Source organism: Megalops cyprinoides, chromosome 2, assembly GCF_013368585.1.
Source record: "Megalops cyprinoides isolate fMegCyp1 chromosome 2, fMegCyp1.pri, whole genome shotgun sequence".
NCBI classification, from domain to species: Eukaryota; Metazoa; Chordata; class Actinopteri; order Elopiformes; family Megalopidae; genus Megalops; species Megalops cyprinoides.
In genome coordinates this window covers 6179010-6202507 of record NC_050584.1, presented here as the reverse complement: position 1 = coordinate 6202507, position 23498 = coordinate 6179010, and positions in this window count along the sequence as shown.

Here is a 23498-nt window from a genome sequence, read left to right as displayed (position 1 = left end):
AACAGATGCAAGTGGTGTTTTTTCCCCCGGAAGCATTTCACGTGGCCTCAGAAAACTGGAGTTGTGCTCCCGCATCAGGTATGACTAAAGGGAAAAAAAATACAGGAAGAAACCTAGCGCCTTAACAACCTTTCGCACGTAAACTTATTTTTAATGCTATGTAGCGCACATGTTACCTTACATGTTTCATTGTGTTTTCATTAGCGTTATTAAGCTTCTCACAGTTTTCACTTTTACTATATTTTTTAAAGTTAAATCGCTGTTTCCTCAAAGCTAAAATTAGCTAGAATTTCTCCAATCTAGTGTTCTAATCGCACCGGTTTTAGCATACGCACTAAACAGCTAATCACACCAGTGTGACCGTACGCACGAAAGGGTTAAGTGGCACTGAAATGAGGGACAGAAATCTGTATTGCGGTTCGGTCCGGTAGATACCGGACATATTGGCACTGGGTTTCGGTACCCAACCCTACTCATAAAAGGGAGCTTTTAAATGGGCATTGTTAGAGACTGCTGTTTTTGGTCCCCCCGTCCACCCCTGACTAACACTGATGATATGCTTACTGCTACTGCTTTCTTTGATTAGGCAAAGTAATGCACATACTTTGAGTACTGTAATTTGAGGACTGCTAAAGCATCATCAGACCAGCGTGTGATGGGTAACACGTTGGTTTGCTCTGTCATCTTGCTTCTGTTGAAGTAAACTCTAATTTTGCAACACAAAACATAAATATAATTAGACTGTGGATTGGATTTTACAATCCAACAGCATAATTTATTAGCTTTAATACATTGATAAAATGTGGTTTTAGAAAAACAGAACTACACGTAAAATCACTCAACACAGGAAAATTGTTGTGGGGTTAGTTATTGGTTTTAAAACTGAAAGCCTATATGTTGGTTTAATGATCATTTTAAAGGGGCCCCATCTGTACTTGTGCTTTGCATGCCATTTGTCATATTTGTGCCATCATTGCTGAGTTAATCACCCTCTCATACACAAACATATTTGTTCATGGGTGTTTTGTTCTAATTAAGCCTTGATTATTACCACTGAGGCATATTAATGGAACTATTATCTTGATTCAGGGTTAACATATATTTTATATCAGTATATATGCAAATAGTTATTTATTGTCTGCAGTATCTTGAAAATAAAAGACAACACTTTGAGTGTGTTTTCACCTGCATCTGAACTGGTACTTGTTTACATTACAGAGCAAAGTAATTTCCTCCTTTATATGTATACATTTCCATTAGACAAATTAGTTTTGAGCAAAATGATATATGGCATGTGTGAGCACCTATAACATATCTGCCAAAAACTGAGGGAAGTCCAAAATGTCAAAAAAATGGGGCAGGGTGTGCATGATTAAACCAGTAAAAATGTGGCAAAATTAATGCATTCCTTACTTTCAGTCAAGTTTTGGGGCAGGATCTACTGCAATGTATGGAATTTCCATGAATGCTGGAATTATAATACATGATATAGCTTGATTTTAGTCAGTGTACAGTAATTTATGATTCAGAGAGAAATTACCCTTCACCGGGACAAGAAATTCTGGCAGGACTGAAATGAATTTAAGGGTATTTGTTAGTGAAAATGTGCAGCATGAAATGACTGGGCGGCAGGTCTGCTGGGATCCTTGACTTGACCTGCAGTACAGTCCTTCAGGCAGGCAAACATATCAGTGCAGCTATAGGACAGCACTGAGTGGCCCCCTCATTGGACATTCTGGAACAATAGGGTCTCATCCTGGCTGAAGGGTGAGGACAGCAGAGACTCAGAACCAACCAGGAACTGAGACAAAGGCAGAAAGAAGCCTCTTGAATCCTGCCCAACACCCTGCAGGTAGGAGGAGAGGGGCAAAGGAAGGAGAGAGGAGGAACTGGCATATGTGAACAGTTTATGCAACATGAAAATTTAGTAGGTGGTTAATATACATCACCACTTGCTGTTTGGTTGGTTATTATTGGTTTATTTACCCTCCCATTTTTGGAAACAGGTGGAATCTGTTCATCATGCCTTTCCACAAGGTGGAATTTATGGAACTACACTGTCTTTTAGTTGGGGTTGTTTCAATGAGCATTCTGGAAGAAGTTCAGAGAGCTGGTCTCATCTTTGCAATCCTCTAGGTGGAAATTGGTTTTTATTAAGCAGAGTGCTCACATTGTGTTTGTTATTTTTCACAGGAGCTAGCCTTTGGCTCAGTGATGGAATATTATTATTACTTCTGTCTGGCCCACAGAACTTCAGAATGAGACAGACTGAGTAACAGACACACAGAATGATACTGTGCCCACATGCCCTTAATCCCATTCGATAGGGTTAGTCAGTTTGCTTCAGGTTGCTGAATCATTGAAAAGACTTCAAATTATCTTGTGTTCTTAGTTGTTAAAATGAACAAAGGGCTTTAAAAAAAATAAAGGGCTTTTAATTTAAATGTATGGCAATATACGTAATGTATCTATTAAAGGTAAATCAACTAAGATGGATCAATGGCATGTGTTTTATGCAGTGCATACCAAAAAAGAGAGAAAACATGAGACAACTAGACAAACAGAATGTTTGCTCCCTGTTGGAGATCATAAAAAACACAGGATAAAACAGAGGGGGGTGCAACAAACAACAACTATTTTGGGAAAGAACTGTCACATAAGGCACTGTATAGCTTACATCTTCTGAGGTATCATCCCACTGTGGCACACCCAGTACTCTAAAGGATCAGTTTCAAAGGAGGAATAACCTGTCATATTTTGAAGCCCTTCAGAAAGGAGCCACAATCACACACAAGACAATGCTACTGCATATTGCATGAAAAAATGGATTTCCTTTCCTTTTGGCTTTTAATGTCATATTGTTAGATATAGCTTTATGGAATTTATTGTTATCTGTTGGATTAAACTTAAACCCTCTATGTTTTTTTCCAGGGGAAGATGTGACACTGAAATGCTGAAACTTGGGTCTGTTAAAAAAGAAACTCACAGTCTTCTGCAATTACAGGGGATGCATTCTGGTTGTGATGCCCACTGGCTTGTATGCTACCTGAGATCTTGATGCAGCTACAGACATTGCAGCAACCACATTATATATTCCTATAGGGAGTGTTTGCATGAGTGGACAGTAGTTGAAGCACAACTGTAAAACCTGCTGCGGCCCTCCTCCCCTGATTTAAACCTTATTTAATCTGTTGTAATTTGTTGATATAATTACATGGTGTGATCTGTGTGCCTTTTCACCAGCATCCCTCACCTGATGTGGTCAATTTATTCATTAAAATCTTTTCATCCACAATACAGTCCTCCATAAAACATGATGATAAAACCGAGTCCCTGTAGTCAACAACTGGTTGTACTGTTACTAATGGCTCAAGACCTGCTGTGTTGACGGATCCTTTGTAGCTGTCTGCAATTTTTAAACTTTTTTTGCACTTGAGGCAGACTCCCCAGCTCCACATTCTGTCCTTCAGTTGTAGGTAATTAGTTGAGATCAGAGAGAAGAAGAGACATCTGCTCAGCTCATTATTGAAGTTTGAGCATCAGGTAAAAGGTATGAGGCCATGCTTGAAGGTTTGCAACCTCTCATCTCTGCTAGGCCATGTGCCACATTACTTCTGACACTCTCAGCATAGATGTGCCCCTTGAAGAGTTTTCAGTGTGTGTGTGTGTATAACATATCCCTGCAGCTGACTGTCTGCCACTCACAGTTTGGTTTGCTGAGAATCAGAAAAACATCTAGAGAGGGCTGATCCCCACCTGATTCCCTTGTCGTGCTTCTGTCCAAACAAGGCTCACTCCTCTGTCTAATGAAACTGACCCATTGATTCCGCCTCGCACATGGGACTCAGTTTGTTGTGACTCAGTTTGTTATTAGTTCTTTCAGCCTCTCCTGACAAGGGCCCTCATCCCGTCAGCAGAGTTAAGCATTGAAAAGACCTACCTCAACCCAGCAGTTCCACAGGTGCAAGTGATAACGACTGTATAGAGCAGCCAGGAAGCAGGAATCAATGTCATCGACATATCTGGGAGCCGTGGATGGAAATCATTGCTGCTGACTGTAGCACATTTACAGTTCTCAGGTATAACAGTGGAAGAGGTTTTTGCTCTTAACCCTTTCGCACGTATGGCCACACCGGTGTGATTATAACACTAGATTGGAAAAATTCTAGCTAACATTATCTTTGAGGAAACAGGGATTTAACATTACAAAGTATAGCAAATGTGGTGGTGAAACTATAAGAAGCTTAATGACGCTAATGAAAACATAAACCATGTAACGTAGCACGCGCGCTACATAGCATAAAATAAGTCACGTGCGAAAGGGTTAAACTTTGTATGTTTTTCGTTGGTTTCCTTTTCATGGTTATTCAGAAAAATTGAGAGTGTTTTACATGTTTAACAGATGCTACATTATTACCCAGTGGCCTTTGATGGATCTTATGTTTGTGGATTGTTTTATTAGTAGTATTATTTTGCCTACTTTTATCACCTGACAATGGAATTTCCAATTGTGTATTAACCTTGCCTCACTGCAGCACCCTTTTTTGTACACAGGAGCACTGAAGTATGATGAGCACAATCTTCCAGTACACTTATCCACAGCCAGCAGCTGTTTTTTTTTTTACATTACAAATCCCACAGTGCACTTCAAAGAGCAAATGCCAATTGGAGGTCAGACACATTAGTCATTGCCATCAACTGAGGAACCTGCAGGTGCCTGAAGAGTTGTGTGATGAGGAAACCTGGTCAACATAAATGCACTATGCCCCAGTGGAACAGAGCCAATTATCTTCTGCTGCTGCAGCCTCCTGGTCATGGTCAGCTAATGACACATCCCAGGTTCAAATGTGCAATGTATTGGGCTTCAGGGCTCGGCCTGCTCTCACAGCAATTGCCTTTACCAACTGAACCATTCGGGAGCCTTTTGTGTTGTTTTACCACTTGCTATTGACCGAGAAATAAAGCTTATCTTGTCTGAATCTCATGGATGGACTTCGTGCATACACTTCCAGTTACTGAAAATTTCTCTTTTCATGCAATACCATTAAAATATTAAAAATACAAAAAATACATCTTTACTTGTCTGTAGAATCACATTACCAAGCAGGATTTCCAGTAATACACAATGAAAGAAAACAAATTAGGAGTAGACAGACATTTGTACATACTGTGTACAGAATAATCATCTGAAAAGTCTGTTTTGAAGATAAAATTTTATTTAGTGAGATAAACTATATGTGGTGCTGCTTACATTCACTATCAGAGCAACAAGTTAATCATTTGGTGAGGCAAAATACGGAGGATGTAATTTCCAATTCCCATCACTGCTTCCTTCTGTCATGCTCTGCAGTTTCCTGATTGAGTCCTTGCATTACTCAACTTTTTTCAACAAAACTTTTTGTTTTCATTCCCTCCAACGCACTTGAAATATTTTGGAATGTTTTGTACTCCAAAGTAATGTGTGAGAACATCTCATTTCTACTGTTGAACATTTCATTTTTCTAAACATCAACTCAGACTGTTTGCAATACAATTCCTATGAAAGACAAAGATATGTAAAGCATACGTAATGACATCCTGGAGAGTTGCACAAGCGAAAATGCATCAATGGTTGAAGTGGTTGACTTACAATATCAATGATTATATGTTAAAAACAATATGTTAATGTACTTTAACCAGCAAGTCAGACCAACTAAATCTTCATGCAATAAAAGTAATCCCTTGTTTTTTTTACTTCTGTCTATAATTCTGCTGATTTCAGACAACAGCTAGGAAAAAAATTTAAAAATCAAAATCTGTAGCTCTAACTTGTTCTATTATGGATATAATAAAATCAGTAGTGAAATAAATAAAGAATTCAAACTTGCATTGAAGCTCAGAAGCTAGAGTAAAGTGGACCCTGTATTAAAACACATTAGGCAAGGCTCTGCAACTGGATGCGCTATGTCAGTGAAGGTCCTGTCCAAAATATGTCTAGCCATAATGATGTCTGATGACTTTAAAACAGGAGACTATCAGTGAGCCCACCTCTAAAAAGCCATTGATGTAAAACAGCAGATATTGTTTGATATTTCACAAATACACCATGGATGTAACTACACAACAAATTGCAATTAACTAGGAGGAAGAAGTTCAGATCATCCAGACATTTATTTTGTTTAATATTACACAAATCTGACAGTAATGAAGAAAAGGCAACAGTCGAGTGGCCTTAGGCAAAAGAGTATGTGATGCATAAGCTGGTCCACTAAGGAGGCTCAATAACAGCGAACTTAATAATTTAGGGATGCTTCAATTCATAAAATAGTGTGAGGGAATGATTTTCTTTCTTTTGTTGCTGGTGTTTAGTTGTTTTGCCATTTTCTCCCCTAGCCTCTGACACCATTTTGTGCTGTTCTCTATCTGTGAGAAGACCACAGGCGTCAGATGATGACTCAGCTCACTTAATAAAGACATTTGGCTCCTTATTCAGTTGCGCACTTTAAGGCTAGAGTTACTAGAGAGGGCTGTATATGGAAATTTGTTTGGGCAGTCAGACACAATTCAAGTCTCAATCTGCTTATGCTTCTGATGTGTCAGACTTTGATTAAATCAGCTCATAACCAGGTTTGTAGTTGTTTTCTTCTCCCAACTTCCACAGTGTAGGCAACTGTAACGCAAATAGCAAACACCTAATGACAAATGACATAGCCTGAATGCATTTCCTCATCATTCTGTCATGATTGTCATCAAAATTAGGCTGATGCAGCATGACCTCATCATAATCCAATGAGATGGCAATGGCCAGGAAGTACAGGCCAGAGTCTATCTGATGTGGCATGCACCATTTCCCAGCGTGATTGCTCAAGACTGAGGAACACGCTCGAGATTCCCAACCTAACCAGGGTGGACATGGACAGCCCAACCTGGTGACCGACTTTGCTGATCATTGTGAAGGTCCAGCAGGACCACAAGTGAGGATAGGTAGAGTTCAGTGACCGAGAGCAGAGCCATCTCTGCAGGGTGTGCAGTCCTGAAACCTGAATGGTTTGGGCTAGGATGCTGTTCTGCTAGAGAAAGTCAAATCTGTTTAAATGCAGAATGTACATGTTGCTTTGGAGAAGAAGGGGTCAAGGTGTTTTTAAGGAGTCTAACCTATGCCTGGCTGAAGGCATCCGGAGAACAGTGCAAAAGGCAGTATGGAGGAGGATGGATGAGATGAAAGAAAGAAAGTAGATCAGGAGAGACTCCATGAAAAAGGAGAGAGTATCCAGAGGGATGCTTCTGCATATACATATCTTGCACTGTTTCCGCTTGACTAAAATTGATAATTGATCATTTCCCAATAAATATGTATGACATTATATAATTACAATGATTTACACAGTTTTGTGAAACCTTTCCAAGAGTTGAAAGTTGAATAAAGCAATGTCAGTACAAAAATATGTGGTGATGTTGTGTGTCAGTGTAGCTTTGTGATATGGTAATTATGTAGGTTGTTCAGGATATCTCTTTTTGTGTAGCAGTGAAGCACTTGTACTTTACAAGGTTAATACTATGATAGCTGTCAAATGCTACATTTCCTAAAGCCCAGCTTGCAGCAGCTAGGATATGTAATGATGTTGTAAAAGATAATGATAATTAGCATGATCATTTTACAGCAGCAAAATGTTTCCAAAAATAATATAAAATTGCTAGTTGGATAATAATCAAGTGTTAACCCCACATTTCGTCTCTTTCTTCCTATGGCACACTCAACCCATCTTACAGAAAATACATGCACTTTACACTTTGAAGCACAGCCTATACGATAGTCACAGAGATTTACCTATGTCATCCTTAAAATTCGACTGAGTGGTTTGGAAAAAAAGATGCGCTTTGCCGTCAAATGCAAAACAATGCATCTCTCTTTTTCCAAGCCACTCACTCAAATGGATATGAAGTAAGCAGTGGAGGGGTTTGTGGAACAGACACCTGCAGTAGGTGCTCCACACACTCTCTCTCACATAGTCACACTGATAGATGGCACACTGATAGATCTTAAATAGTGATCAGGTGAGAGTCTGTGCTTCTGCCATGGTGCGAACTGAACCTCAGCCCCTTTTATTATAGCATTATCATAGCAGCTCTTCTCCAGAAGCCGGGCAGGATTCTCTCTGTTGCTCCACGGAGCTGACTCTAATGAGATTTATCCAGTGAGTGATTCACCGGCAACTTTCCCTTGTCGGAGGTCCTGGAGTCAACCACAGCCAACAGCAGACAAACGGAGACAAATAGACAAGCATAACCACACATGAAACACTGGAGCTGAGCTGACATTAACCAGTAAAGTGTCATCTTGCCATTATTTTACCCTCCTCTGTTTGTGTATTGTATGGATCTTAATATTTTACAAAAAACTACAAAAGCTGTTTTTAACCTGTATAAATATTAATGTATACCTTTAACACTCACAGTATTCACAATTACCAAGGTAGCTGGTGGTGTCTTCTTAATTTATTCTTACTTGCTTCCTATACGTGCATTCTCTCTTCATTTACAGTAGTTTTTCCTGTTATAATTTCAACCATTTCAACCAACCAATTTTCCAGCTTCCCCAGGCCTTTTCCTCTCCTTGCGTGACCCAAACTATGAACAACGTTATATGTAGACGAATATACACCATATCTATTAAACACCCTTAAAATTATTAGCAAACAGAACAGTGAATGTACCACAGCCTAAACTAGAACTAAAACTGTTGTAACTTGCATGAGTATTATGACATTATCTGCAAATACAAAGGTGGTGGTGGTGGCTGCTTAACTTCTTCTTACCTGCTTGCTACATGTCTTATGTTTACATTGTAGCTTCACTTACAGACACGTCTGCAAAAATTTCAACCACAGTGTAGGTATTTTGATTTCCCAGCTTCCCCTGACCTCTCCCCATGTGAGCTAAACGTGCATAAACCATATGCTTAAAAATTAGTAACAACGTTAACATTAACACTAGAAACACTAGAAAACAATATTGGACATACCACAACATGGACTATAAAAGGCAAAATGTAAGAATTTCATCTATTCATATATTATTCCTTTGGTATTATTCATATAGTTCCTATGTCCCCAAAAAGAATAATTGTGAAATGTTTTGTCTGGATTTTGCTTTTCAAGTTTCAATGAAAGTTGTGACTATGTCTAACATTTATGTCTATTCAAAACAAGTAACAGGTATATATGATTTTATCCAACATGATACAGTACATTGCTTGCAGCAATAAAATACATTGTTTAAAGGTACGCCTGATTTCCAAAATGTACAAATAGGCTGTAATCCACTCTTACACAGTCGATTTGAATGCATTCAAATATTTACTCTGTAATTAGTTTTTACATTACTGTCATTTCCCACAACTGGAATATCTCACATCCCAAAAGATCACCTCCATCCCCAATCCTCACTGGACTGTAGAAGCCTTCCAACTATACCTCCGATTATAAGATTACTCATCTAGCTGTGTTTATTCACCTGATTTGTTTGATTAATGTTTTGGGCCTTTCTTGTAGCACATTACTGGGGAATGTCTGTGAATATATTGTTTTTCTATTTTGGATTATCATAGTTTAATTTCTCAATGAAAGATAATATATGAACTATAATACAAAAAACCCATTTAAATTCAAATGCACCTTTCTCTTAAGGTAATAGCTCCTCATGATTTCTTCAATAGCCTAACTCACATAACTTAAAACTATCCCTTTTAATTAATGTTTGGGTTCAATGCAAATTCAGTATTTTACCGTATGAATGATTTTAGGACTTGCCCATAAGTTCTGACAGGTGCCAGCTTAATCAGACTAGACTTCAGAGAAGAGTATTTCAGGTAATTCTTTTTTGTGCATCCACGGAAACAACTGAAATAATTGTAAACCTATTCAAATCTCAAATCATGAATATCCCAATTTCACTAATTGCAACATGTATAATTCTCAAACATTGAATATACAATTCAGAGCCCCTTTGAAAATCCATTATCATTTAAAAAAAATATACACCAGTAATCATATCTCCATTCACTTTCCTTTGCAACCCTGCCATACAGTGATTTTGATTTCATTCCATACAGACCTCATGTTTTCAGTGCAGTTTTCTCCTCATCCGACTTTTTTTGTTTGATCTGAGTCTCTAATCTTCCCTTCCCTACATTTATCCTTCATGCCATTTCTGTTCCCCCAGTAAAATGTGATTTTCTTTTTGATTAATATGAATTACCGAGGCTTAGTTACCCATAGTGTATTAATAAGGAGTATTTTCTAAAGGTGTTCCAATCTCCTCAGGAAAATAAATATGGCAACTGACAACATCTGTGAGTTCATCTGGGTCCACACGTTGATGCTTTAAACATTTTCCAGTAAGTGTAGTCAAAACAATCCAGCAGACGCTGTACTGAATCCTCCGTTTCCGAGTGAGGCAGAACTTTTTACTCCTTTTTATGCTTTTTTCCTCTTGCAAAAACAGCCAATTCTATACTAGGCTCATCTCACTGCAACAGCCTCTACAATCGTGCAATAGTGCTGAGGCAAGACGAATGCAATCCTCTGATACACTCGTACACAGCCAATGACACTGCAGGTCACGCATCACACTATACTGGAGTAGGCACTCATTGGAAGAGAGGCATTGCCAATGAATCGCTGAGTGCTTGAGAGCAGTGAGATAGGCAACCCCCTTGACATACCAACCCCTGAAAATTTTGCCACCTACATATATGGACACTATATGGACAGAAGTATTTGGCCACACCTGTTAATTATTGAATTCAGGTGTTTCAATCAGACCTGTTGCCACAGGTGTATAAAATCAAGCACTTAGCCATGCAGTCTCCATTTGCAAACATGTGTGATACAAAATGGGTCGATCTGAAGAGCTCAGTGACTTCAAGCGTGGTACTGTGATAGGATGCCACCTATGCAATAAGACGGTTCATGAAATTTCATCCCTGCTGGATATTCCACGGTCAACTGTAAGTGATATTATTAGAAAGTGGAAGCGTTTAGGAACAACAGCAACTCAGCCACGAAGCGGAAGACCACGTAAAATCACAGAGTGGGGTCAACGACTGCTAAAGCGCATGGTGCGTAAAAGTCACCAATGCTCTGCTGATTCCATAGCTGAAGAGTTCTGAACTTCCACTGGCATTAATGTAAGCACAAAAACTGTGCGGCGGGAGCTAGAAGAGTGGAAGCTGTTATAGCTGCAAAAGGGGGACCAACTCCATATTAAAGTATATGTATTTGAATACAATGTCATTACAGTCCCTGTTGGTGTAATGGTCAGGCGTCCGAATTCTTTTGTCCATATAGTGTATATGCAAGCTGCATTAAATTGCACATATACTACTGTAGTTAAACTATTACATTAAGTTGGTAAGAGGGGTGTAACTAAATGTCATAACTGCGTTGTAATTGGTATTTATAGGGTTCAGCAAGTTAGTTACATGTTGTAAATAATTGTATAACAGGAGTGTAACTGTGTGCCATTTCACAGTAAATACACTGAAATTTTTAGTTACAGTGTAACTAATCTGGTATAGTGCAACTGAATGTAAAGTGTAACCCATCACAGTCATAAAAAGGTTGGGGAACTTCCAGGATAGGTACAAGGGGTGAAGGGAGACTATAACTAGTTCAATATCTGGAGTGCCCAGCATCTCTCTTGCCATCACAGTTTTGCACAAGCGCTATAAATATACCACATACCTATCACAGAATTTGCAAATTGTTTAGGTAATATACTTTATGGATATCTTAATACTCCTTGTCCATTACACCTGTCCATCCAATGGATGAATCACTGCCTCATATAAGGAGAACAATGGAGAGAAATGGTTGGGGTGATGCAATTAGAAACTGTGTGAATGTTGACCTGCCCACTGGCTGCTACTCTGTATACAGACACTGTGTTAGGCTATAACGCTGTGTAACCATAAAAGCAATTTGTCTTTTTCTCTGGAAGTGGAGGAGGTTGGTGTGTGGGTGAATTGATCTCCTCCCCATTTAATGTTTTCAGAAGTCACCCTGTCTTTCACAAGCTTTGAAGTGGAAATTGGCCAATTGTTCCTATTTAAGGCAATTGTATGCGCACACTCCCAACTTTTCCCCTCTGTGCATCTGACAAAGTGCAGAAGAACAAATGACATTATACTTGCAAATTAGACACCCAACCCATTTGCTGGCCGCCATGTGTTAATGAAATGAAATGAAACAATGTACCTGAGCTTCTTCCAAAGACACGTGTCATCTGTTGCCATAGGGGAAGAGAGGAGAAACCCACAGGAAACAGACTCTAGGTGGGATCCTTTAAAAAGGGAACCCTTTAAGGTTGATGCATCTGAAAGACAATGGAGTACACATTAATCCACTGTACCAACGTAAATATGTTGCATGACTCAATGTGGCAATATGTAATGTTTTACCCTAAACAGTAATATGAGGGATAGTAATGTAGGGGGATGTTAGTCTTCCTCATGCAGGGTACCAATTATATAGGGGACTTGCCTATCCCCACAGAGGCACTGGCCATTTGGCAAGGATAGTTAACATTCCTCAACAAACATAATAATTAATAAAATGAGGTCCTATAAGCCTATTAGAGCCCGGTTTGTCAATGCAAAATTCAGTACATAAACTAGAATATCTCAACAAACAGAACAGAAAATGTGTGAGAATACTGTGAGACAGGACAACACGAAAAAGGGGAAACGTGACAATAAAGATTTGTGTGTTTCGGAGTGGTTATCAGCAGCTAAGTCAACCTACAGGAGATCATGGAGTGATAACCGTAGTTTGACATGCGCTGGCAAAACATAATTAGATGTGCATCTAACAGTGCAAGTTACCTACTTGACCAGCTTAGCTAAACTATGTGTAAATCAGTCTAACCAGTCTCGTAATGGTAATCGTAACATGGAAAAATTATCATTGTACGAGTCGCGGATATGTTTAATCACATCTCGTACAAGATCAAATCAGCTACACAACAAACGATGCCAGTATTAAATAATAATACTCATCGAGCTATTGAGGAGGGCCAGTCCATCAGACTTGAGGGGATGAAAGCTCATTTGTGGCAGGCCTACTGGGAGGCCGCAGTCCATTTTCCACTGGAGGCTTCTGGGCTTGTTGCCAAAGACAGAGACATGTGCTGGAGGGATCCGTTGTCTGACCATCGTTGGAGAACAAACGCGGCATCCAGGTCCATCACTGGAGGTCTGCTTATTCTGTTTTTCCTTGCCAGACACACATAAAAGAAGTGCTACATATAACCCGCAGCTAGGTCTTCTGGCGTTCTTGCCAGGTACAAATGTCTTCGACACAGGAATGACGAAGAGATCCGGTCGTCTTCACATTCAATGAGATAGCTGTCTTTTCCGACAGCCTCCAACTTCATGATGGGGCATTTTGGTCTCTAAGGTTGCGTCATTCATTGTCGAGGGACTTGCTCCCAGAGCCGGTTGTGGATTCATAACAGGTCGTACTGCAAAGAGCTTGGCCGTCCAGAGTTGAGATTGAGTTCAGGACGCATCGGTTTGATTTCAGGAGGCATCAGTGATCGACGAGTCTTCCTCTTTCAGAGCTTGCTGATTTCAGAAAAATTAAGTGCATTTGTTTCAGGGAAAAGTACCCCCCCCTTCCAGAGCAAGGAGGGGTCCCGTAGCAGAGCTAGATGAGGTGTGATGCCATCAGCAAGAGGGGGCCAGGGAGCCAAGGGAGACCCCCTGGGGAGCAAGGGAGACAAGGGACACTGCTTTTGCCGCACTTATATAAAGCCACTTCTAACACTATAGTCCACGTGGGCACACAGTTCGGTCACTAGTAGAAAACTCACGTCTGGAATTGCCGCGCGATCTGATTGGACGAAAGGAGCCCATGCAGATGCTCCGTGACAAAGACCTGAGAATCTCCAGTGAACTATGTGTGATCCCACAGGGGCTCACGTTTCAGGTGTCAAGTGTCTCAAAGGTATTGCACGCATGGCTGTGCCAGGATATTTGTGTTTATCTTAAACAAAGAGCAGCGTCATGAAGCCCATCAATGAATGGCTTGGTGTTTGTTTATGGCCTGATAAGGGTGAGGGGTCATGCAGAGCCCAATCCTCTCCTCAGATGGCCAGGGCCATATATGTTCCGAAGAGTAAGCATTGTAAATAATTTGATTTTGGGTGTAGATATGTGTCCATATCCCCTACAGTAAATTGCTTAAAATCTCAAATGTTAGTTAATATGACCAGCAGGCTAACAGAGCCTGCTGTTAATGTGCATTACTGTTTATATTGTCTGCATTGATCATTGCTTTGATCATTGCTTTTGTCACATTGATGTTTGCTTCTCAGGATCAGAAAAGAAAGGAGTGTAATCAGACTGTCTGGGACCAAAGGTCTCAAAAAGTGACATGTGTAACACACAAGCTCATTGGCTTATAGTCTTACCATGAAAAAAAAAGATCTAAACCAGTAAGATCAACCTACAGTATATACTGTATGTATACAGTGTGCAGTATACACGTGTGTGTGTAAGGCAATTTTCTGGGGAATCTCAACATGACATGTTACTCATTTTTAATACATTTGCTCATTTTAAATAACACCATACAATGACTATAAATAGTCTCATTAGTCTCGTTGATCTATACTGTCAACATAATGGCCAGCATTACCATTGTAGTAGAACACAGAGCGGCACTTCTTCACAAAACACCTGTAGCTCTGATGACATATCAGCTTAGGCTTTCTTTACTTCCCTTCATGCTGACATTTACTTGACACTACAATTAATCATAGTTTTCTCACTTTCATTACATTTTTTTGTTTATTTGGTAATTAATATGTTGACGGGATACAATAATTTTGACACCTAAAAATTGGTTTTATTGACGTGTCCAATGGCATGGTAAAATATGCCTGATTGATGTTCAAGTTTTCCAGTTGAACAAGGACATGAATCATGTATTGGCATGAAAACCAGACAACACAAGCAAACCACTCTCATAACTGAAAATTATGTCTCTGGCTTTATAATGAACTGCAAATAAATCCATCAAGTACAGTAATAGAATGGAAATTTCACCATTGCAGAGAAGATATTAAATTTTTGCTGCCTTCAAAAAAGGAGTGTTTTTTTCCTCTTTGCCATTTTTAGTCCTGGCTTTGAATGGCCTTCTTTTGCAAAGGATCTGTGCTTCCATTGTCCTTGCCACATCAGAAAAATAGAGTTACACTAGAAAACATTTGTGTGTCTATGGCTATACTTTGATTCATTGATACCTGCCATCCTGGATCTATGCAATATAAAGTAGTGGAGAACAGAACAGTCCAATATATTAATAAAAGCATTCCTTGAAAGAGTTTACATATTGATGCTCAAGTAGCTTTTCCACTCCCCCTCATCAGTGCACAAACCGCTGCTCTTAGGGAAGGAGGTAATTGAGGACATTTGGGGATATTTGTTTTTGTCTTGCACTGGTCTGTATCTGAGAGACAGATAACAGGGAGAAGTTGACAACGCTTGTGAAACTGTCTGTATCCTCTTATGTAGTTAACGGAAAAGAGCAGTGGTGACCTACATCCCCTGGTCATCAATTCTCTTCAGACATGTAACCTTATTGAGCATGGTAATCTGATTCATGGCAAGTCCAAATGGGAGCGCAAAGCCACCAACAGAGGGCTTTCTTATCGATTTCCACCAGCCTAAAAATAAGATGAGAAGCCCGACAATGACAACAACAAAAAAGGCTGCCCCTTGATCAGCTGTGACCTAGAGGACTCTATTTAGATCAATAAGCCAAACTTTGTGTTGTGATTCAATGATCTTGGCAATGCATCTATTTGCTGCTGCTCTCAGATGGGGGAGAGGTGGAAAACTGGCACCAAATCTCAATAATTACATATATTTTTTTTGCCTTGAAAAATCCCTTTTCATTAGCACATGTCAAAACATATTGGCTGATTTGTTCATTTGTCTCTGAGTGACGGCTTTGCACTTTTGCCTCAGGTGGTAAAGGATTTGCATAGGTGCAATAGGGAGAAAGGGTACGTAGCAGGACAGTCAGTGCAAGGCAGGGACAGTAATGGCAGCTCGCCAATGGATCTCAAGGGCTGCAGTTCAAGTGCAGAGGACTCCATTACTACCACCCAACAAATTAAATGTTTACTTATTTGACAGAGTCACTTAGTCAAAGTGAAGTATAAGGCCATTGTGTAGGCCAATATAGCACAGTGCATGTCCAGAGCTACATGAACAAAGGCATAGAATGGCAAGTGATGAAGCATCAGGCTGAATAAGGCTGTGTGCACACTTGGATATGGGGGATCAGAACCATGTTAATTTTAGCATATTCATTCTTGTTTTGTGTTCGTACATGCATACCTAGGGGAGTTGGCTACCAGGATGACCTGTCTTGGTTTCTCACTCCAAATATTAGGTTCCATGAGAGCTGGAAGAATGCAAGATTACCCACAACACCCCTATCATCCATAAAAATTCATAAACAAAAATGTGGTTGCCATGTTTGCTGGATTTTAAACTGTGTCCAAGGATGAGAAAAACAACATTCAGAAGCAAAATCTACCAAATGGATGCACATAAAACCTGTTGGCTCAAAGCAGAACACAGACACTTGGATAACTGAGACAGCTTTTGATTCTCAGAAAATTGCATCATGACTGTCTGTGGATTTCCTCTATTTTGCTCTGTTTCACATAGCTGTTTTGGAATGCTTCCCTTTACAGACATAAAGCTGAATAAAAATACAAGGACACCAGACTATGTTTCAAAAAATTATTTTAATGGATATAAATTACATTAAATTTGAATGTGTTTCATAAAGGACAGAAAAGTTTTCTTGACTGAAAAAAGTGTGGAAAAGTGTCTCAGCTCTGTTTAAATACAAGTGTGTACCAGGCCTAACACTTCTGAGACATATGTTAGAGCAATCAAAGCTTTTGTAAGCATATATATTGTGGTATTGTGCCCACCTTTTGCTAATTACTCTCAGATACAATTGGTTACAAGTGAATGGGATTGGGTGCTACTTTACATCACTGCAGTTACCCCAACAGATATGGTAATAACTGCTCCAGGACTTGGCAATTTCCAATCGGCAGTAATGGTGAAGCTGCTAGCATTTTTTTAGTGAATCAATTAAAACAGCACAGATATTTTTCCTCTGCACTGCATGTGTGCCATTAATTACAGTTTGTCTTGTTTTGTTGGCAACACCACCTGTCGTTACATGTTATGTGCTGCATTGAAGCTGTGGGGTCCCACTTTCTCAACATTAAATAAAAGACTGATGGGTGCAAAGTCAAATCATGTCATTTACATAATTCTGTCACAATGTTTAACATGAACATTTATGAATATTCATGTCTTGGCACATGCATTATGACATAATCTGATGCTTCACTGTGCTAAATTGAGGTCCCTTTAATGAGATCCGTTGACAAAAACACTGTATCTTTTAGGCACTCCTTGCCCCTAACATACCACACAGATGCACCTAGCTAGATACTTATCTGATAATCCTTGTGTTCCTAGACACAGTTAATCCTAGTACTTAAACTTTGTAAAGCAGAGAGTGTTTTTTAATCTAAAAGTATTGTCTTACTATGGCAAGACTTTTCATGTAAATTCTGTCCATAACGATTGCCTTTATCCCCCTAAGCCATGGAACTTTCAGAAGCACTTTCTACAGTTGCAGTCCAAAACCTCCTATTTTTTCTCAGAGTAAAGATCATCTTGGAAAGTCTGCCCTGATTTGAAATGTGTGGGTGGGGATTGGAGAGAGGACATGAGAAGGAGGACATTGGGCAAAGTTTGATGGAACAATGTTTGCTTAAACTGAAATGTTATACAATAATAAAATTAACAACTAAATATAAATGAATATATTGTTCTCAGGTAAACTACCTGTTCAAGCTTTGAGATCTCAGGTTTGGATTGCAAAAATGTAGACTTGTTGCAGGTATATAGGTATCTACTCACTGCTCACTTCCTGGAGAGCTCTAATAATTCTTGGTACCACTTCATATGATATGGGATTATGCTTACAAAAAGTTTTCTACTCCTCAGAAGGTTTGATGCCCTCAATGTACATTAAAACAAATTGCACAGCAAGGAGGAATATGAAATGGGTTGTTTTGATGATTGGAATCACTCTAAAAATCAGTTTAACCATAATGGGCCTGATTACAATGGCATAAATGCAAGTTTAGTTTAATCTAGTGCGATGCATAATGGTCAGGTTCACATGCAAAGAGATGTGACCAAGGCAAAATGGTAAACCTGCCACAGTGGGCAGCACATGCCACAGGTGAGCCAAGGAGTATTGTTAAATGAGCTGTAGGTGTGACCATGTACTAGCCAATTAGGACTAAGTCACATCACCTTAAAGCATGTGACTGCCATCCCTGCCATGTTTTTCCATCATTAAAATCTTGGCCAATGTGTTTATGCATATTAAAGTGAAATAATTATAAACACAAGCATAGACAACATGCTTATTTTATATGTAGGAAGTCAACCTGTCATTTTAACCAGTTTTGAAAGCCTCTAAACAATTTTTCAAATGTTGATTTCTGTTTTTCTTTATTTATTCATTCAAGAGCAATTACCTTTGCATTCTCTGGTAAATCCTGAGTGGGCAGTAGATGTTTTGAAACAGATTTGAAAAGTATCAGAATCCATTAGTTTCTCAAATTATCTACATGGCAAAAATATTTTTCTGTTATGGGTATTTTTATGACACCCAGGAACATCTTGGGATTTTTTGTTGGATCATGGATTTACAAGTGCATTACAATCACGGTGTAGTTTTCTTTATTTACCATCAAGGTCAGCATGACACACAGGAGCCAATTTGCGTGACAGTTATGACACCTCCATTATAATGTAGCAGCAGAGGTTTAATTAGTCAGTTAGATGAGGGACACATTGGGAATATGGCCAGGATGTCAGTGTTAAAATCCTTGCTCTATGTGTATCTATGTGTATCATGGGATATTTAATGACCAAAGGGAGTCAGGACTTGATTTAAAATTCAGGGGAGGGACAGGAAATAAATCTGGATTAAGTAATTTAAATATTTAACATAAAAACATGAAAAACTACACATTTAGTTTAGTTACACAGTTTTGTGTTTATATTTACATGATTTCCCTTTTGGACTAAGCTGATATGCAGTTATGTAGTGTCAGAATAGCACAATTACTGGGGAGTGTCAAATAATTATTAGTGTTAGAGAGCAAGGAATGGGGAGCTGAGCTGTGTAGGCAGATATTTTGGGTTTCCTGTTCAAAGTTTCTTGTCATTGCTTGTCATTGCTGCAGTTTTGAGAAAAGACTAAAAAGGAAGATATGCTGACTCTCTGCTCACTGAAGATGCAACCATGGAAAGAGCAGTGTCTGTGTCCTGAACAGCAAGAAAAGAAGACAGCTGAAGATGGTCCAGGGATCAAATAATGGTTGGTTTCTTACTAAGTAAGCAAAACAGAAAGGATAGGGAATTGGTGAAAATAAAAATTCCTTAGTTTTCAATGGTAAGTTCTATTTCAAAAGAAATAGAAGAAGATAAATGAAATAGAAGAGGATAAATTACCTTTAATCTACTAATCATCTTGAACCCTTTGTAATTTCTTTCATTATAAGTAAGTGCCCCAATTCAATTACATCACATAAGAATCACACACTGTACCAACCCTTCAACAAAAAAGGAAAAACTAAGTTGAGAGGAATCTTGAATCGCTTTCTTAAAGCTAGAATCATTTTATGTAATGCTGTCTTTATGTGTGAAATGGTGACATACACAAAGGTAATAGTACTTGATTAGACACAGTCAAGTAAAAAGATAATCAGTAGCATGTGTGATCATTAAATATCCCACAATTATTGATCAAGAATGTTCAAGACAATAGGCAGTTTAGAAAATTTTATTATTGTAGAAATCTACATTTACAATAACACAAGGCAATTGGAAATGGTTTTGCAACCAACTGTATGTAAGTCTCACACAAACCCCAGAATGCATTTTACATTTGAACAGAGTGTAAAGACACAAACTATCTCTCCATGCTCACTTTTACACTGTAGTGAACATGCTTTGAGAACTCATATTGAGATCATTAAGACTTGTGACAGGGAGTATGGTACCTGAGAAACAACTTTGTGAGAGGATAACAAAGAGAGAGAGGCTTATTCTTTCTTCTGAGCGGTATGATCAAAGATCAATTTTTCATTAACATACTTTGCACACCAATGGGCGGTTTTTGTTGCGAGTTTTAAAAAACACTGCTGGATTTCATTAGAGCAGGCAGTGACCTACCTCTACCTCTGCTGTCACAATACAGCTTTGTCTACTGTAAACAATCAACCAGGGTACAATATCAATGCAGACTCACAGACCCAACAAACTGTATGTGCTATGTGATTCTGGTAATTGTAGCTATGACTCATCACAGGCAAATGTAGGCTTGACATGATAATGCGTCTTTGACCCACATTTTCTGTATTACCAGTTACAGTGAGGATGAAAGCCTGGACTTGGTCTTTTTCAGTTTCTGAATACTTCTTTCAGCTTCAGTTCAGGCAAAGCCTTAAAGAGCAGGTAAGGTGAATCAATTTTACATAATGTCACTGACGTCATCACACATTGTGTCTACTTCTGCTTAAATGGAAATTTAAATGAAATGGAAATTGGGGGACACCAAAGCCTGTGAATGGGAATATGTGTTGGAGTGAGCCATTTGCCACATTCATTTGAAAGAATATTATAGTTATCAAAAAACAAGTCATCTTTGTCTATTAATTGATGCACACTGAGCATTTATCTTGTTGGAATATATACAATTACACAGGACGTATCCATAAAAGTCTTCAGAACAGTTCTTCATTATACAAGTAATGTTCTTATATGAACCGGGCCCTCTCTCTCTCTAAGAGAGACACTGTTCATAGCTGTCCTCCAGTCCTATCTTATACTTCAAGTACATCATTTTCATATAGCAACAGCTATATAATGTGTCCTGCAGCTATCTTACCCAGAGACCACACTTTTCTCTTGCATAGAGCATCACTTTTTAAAAAGATGATATAATTCTGACTGAGCAGATATTCCCAGAATGCTTTTGAGCAGGGTATGCAAATTACACTTATTAATTCCTTATAAAAGGGAATTCATTAACAGGGTATTAATAGTTTCTAAGAGCAACAATGATTAACTGTATGCCTTACGTATTGGAGAGGTTGTTTTTCATGTGTAGAGACTTTGCAGATGTACGGTATAGTTGGAATGGGTAATTTATTTGCCATTGAGTATTTACTAATTCCATTTTGCAGCCAGGTGACTGTTTTGCTCATGGACAGTGACAAGATGCCATCCCTCCCTGCATGGGTGGTCAGAGTGATGGTGATTCAAGCTGACATGAATTTCATGCCTGAGGACTCCTGTCTGCTCACCTCAGACATGCTAGATTATGGGATAAATATTCATCTTCCTTGTTTGTATTTAGCTGATTGATGTACTTTAGCACTGTTTACTAAATGAGGGAATATTTTGTCTTTTTCAAAGGTTCCTGGCTACACAGAGTATAATTGCATTTTGAGAATGAGCTGAGCACAGAATTATTAAATAAATGACAAATGGCTTTAGAGAGCTCTCAGAAAATGGTGCATAAATCAAAATTCATGACTGCATTTTTAAACCCATCTATTTGTTTATTTGTAAATGCATTATTAATTTGATACATCCTTTGTGGAAAGTCTTTCTGAACTCAGCCAATAACAGCTGTGACATTGTGGTAACGATAAACTCATGAGTCTCTGAGAAGTTATTCTTGCTGCTTCTAAACCCTGAAGTGGTATTCCACTGTTGGTCCTAAAGCTTGTACAGTCCTCTGGGCTTTAGAGATGCCTTTCAACCAGCACCTGTGACAACAAGTGATTCACGTTTCTTTCCAATCACTTTCCAATTTTTCCACTTTCCAATGGTTCAAATTAAAAAAAAAAAACAAAAAAATGAAGATCTCACTTGGAATCAAAATTGAGATTCTCTTGTGAGCACCAACTAATTAATGTAATTCAGTTTCAGCATTGAGTTTGTTTTATCAGGTAGGTGTGTTTCTCTTGCCATGTTGGATCTACATACAATAATTTTATTGCATTAATGTGTGATTAAAATGACACTTTCCCAACCAAGTACCATTTATACATAGGCTACCTGATTTTGACGCCGGATAGACACAAAGTAGACCTAAAGCCTGAAGGCATACAAAAGCCGGGACATTCTAAAATGCTTAATGTGGCTTAATGTTCCAAAACTGCGATCAATGACCACCAAATTTCTCTCCGACATCTCTTGTCAGAAACACTTCCTCCTGTCAAAAAATCAAAACCGAAATCCTAGGAGTATGGTCATTATCTCATGTTAAACATTTTCCTCTCCATTGACGCCCATTATAAGGAAAATTTTACCATGGCTTAATGTCCCAAAACAGCGATCAATGATCACCAAATTTGTCTGACATCTCACATGTCATAAACTCTGTCTCCTATCAAAAAAGCAAAACTCTCCTTTGACGCCCATTATAAGGAAAATGCTTCATAGCTTAATTTTCCAAACAGCGATTAACTAACAAAAAAGCAAGAGGACAGCGCATAATGTAATGTCTGCCTAAATACCATATTCCTTGGGTTTCGCTTTTTTGTGACAAGAGATGTCAGAGAGAAATTTGGTGATCATTGATCGCCGTTTTGGAACATTAAGTCACGTTAAGCCATTTCACGTTAAGCGTTTTAGAATATCCGCAAAAGCTTGTTCATACTTCAAGACGGGATTTGTTGGTGAAATTAAAGTGAAGAGAACACTAATGGATATTCTGGTTGTATGTGGACAGGTTTGCACAAATATTTTTATTTTATTACAACTTTTATTTGGAAAACTGTAAGCTACATGTTTCGGTGCCTGGATTCCACGTGTTTCTGTGAATTGCAGCGATCCATTTGCTTCTCTTTTCTTTAGCTTTCGACAGTCTGTAAAAAGATAGCTCCGATTTCTTGTTGAATCTATTTGTACAGTCAATCGCACAACAACTCTCTCCTATTTTAGATGCTTTTTTTGTGTTTTCGCAGCATTCAAGCTGAACGCTAACGCTGCCACTCAGTAAGTCTTTCTGCCACTCAGTGGGTGTAATCCGCAGCGACTCCGCCTACTGTGACATCACATGCATAACCTCTATTGGCTGTATAAGGGCCCACTACAGGTCCTCGCCCCCTCTGCAATGAGCCATCGGCTCCGCCGCTGGTAACAGAGCATATGGCGCACATTGAGTAGGATTGCACAGGATATCATATTTGCTGCACAATCTGTGAAGAGGCTTCTAACTGTACCCTTTATTCCCCACTCTGCCATTAGCATGTCCTTGGCCTCGGCTAGGTGAGCTGCAGTGTGTGTCTGAGGTAATTTTTTAATACCAAGAAGCACAGTG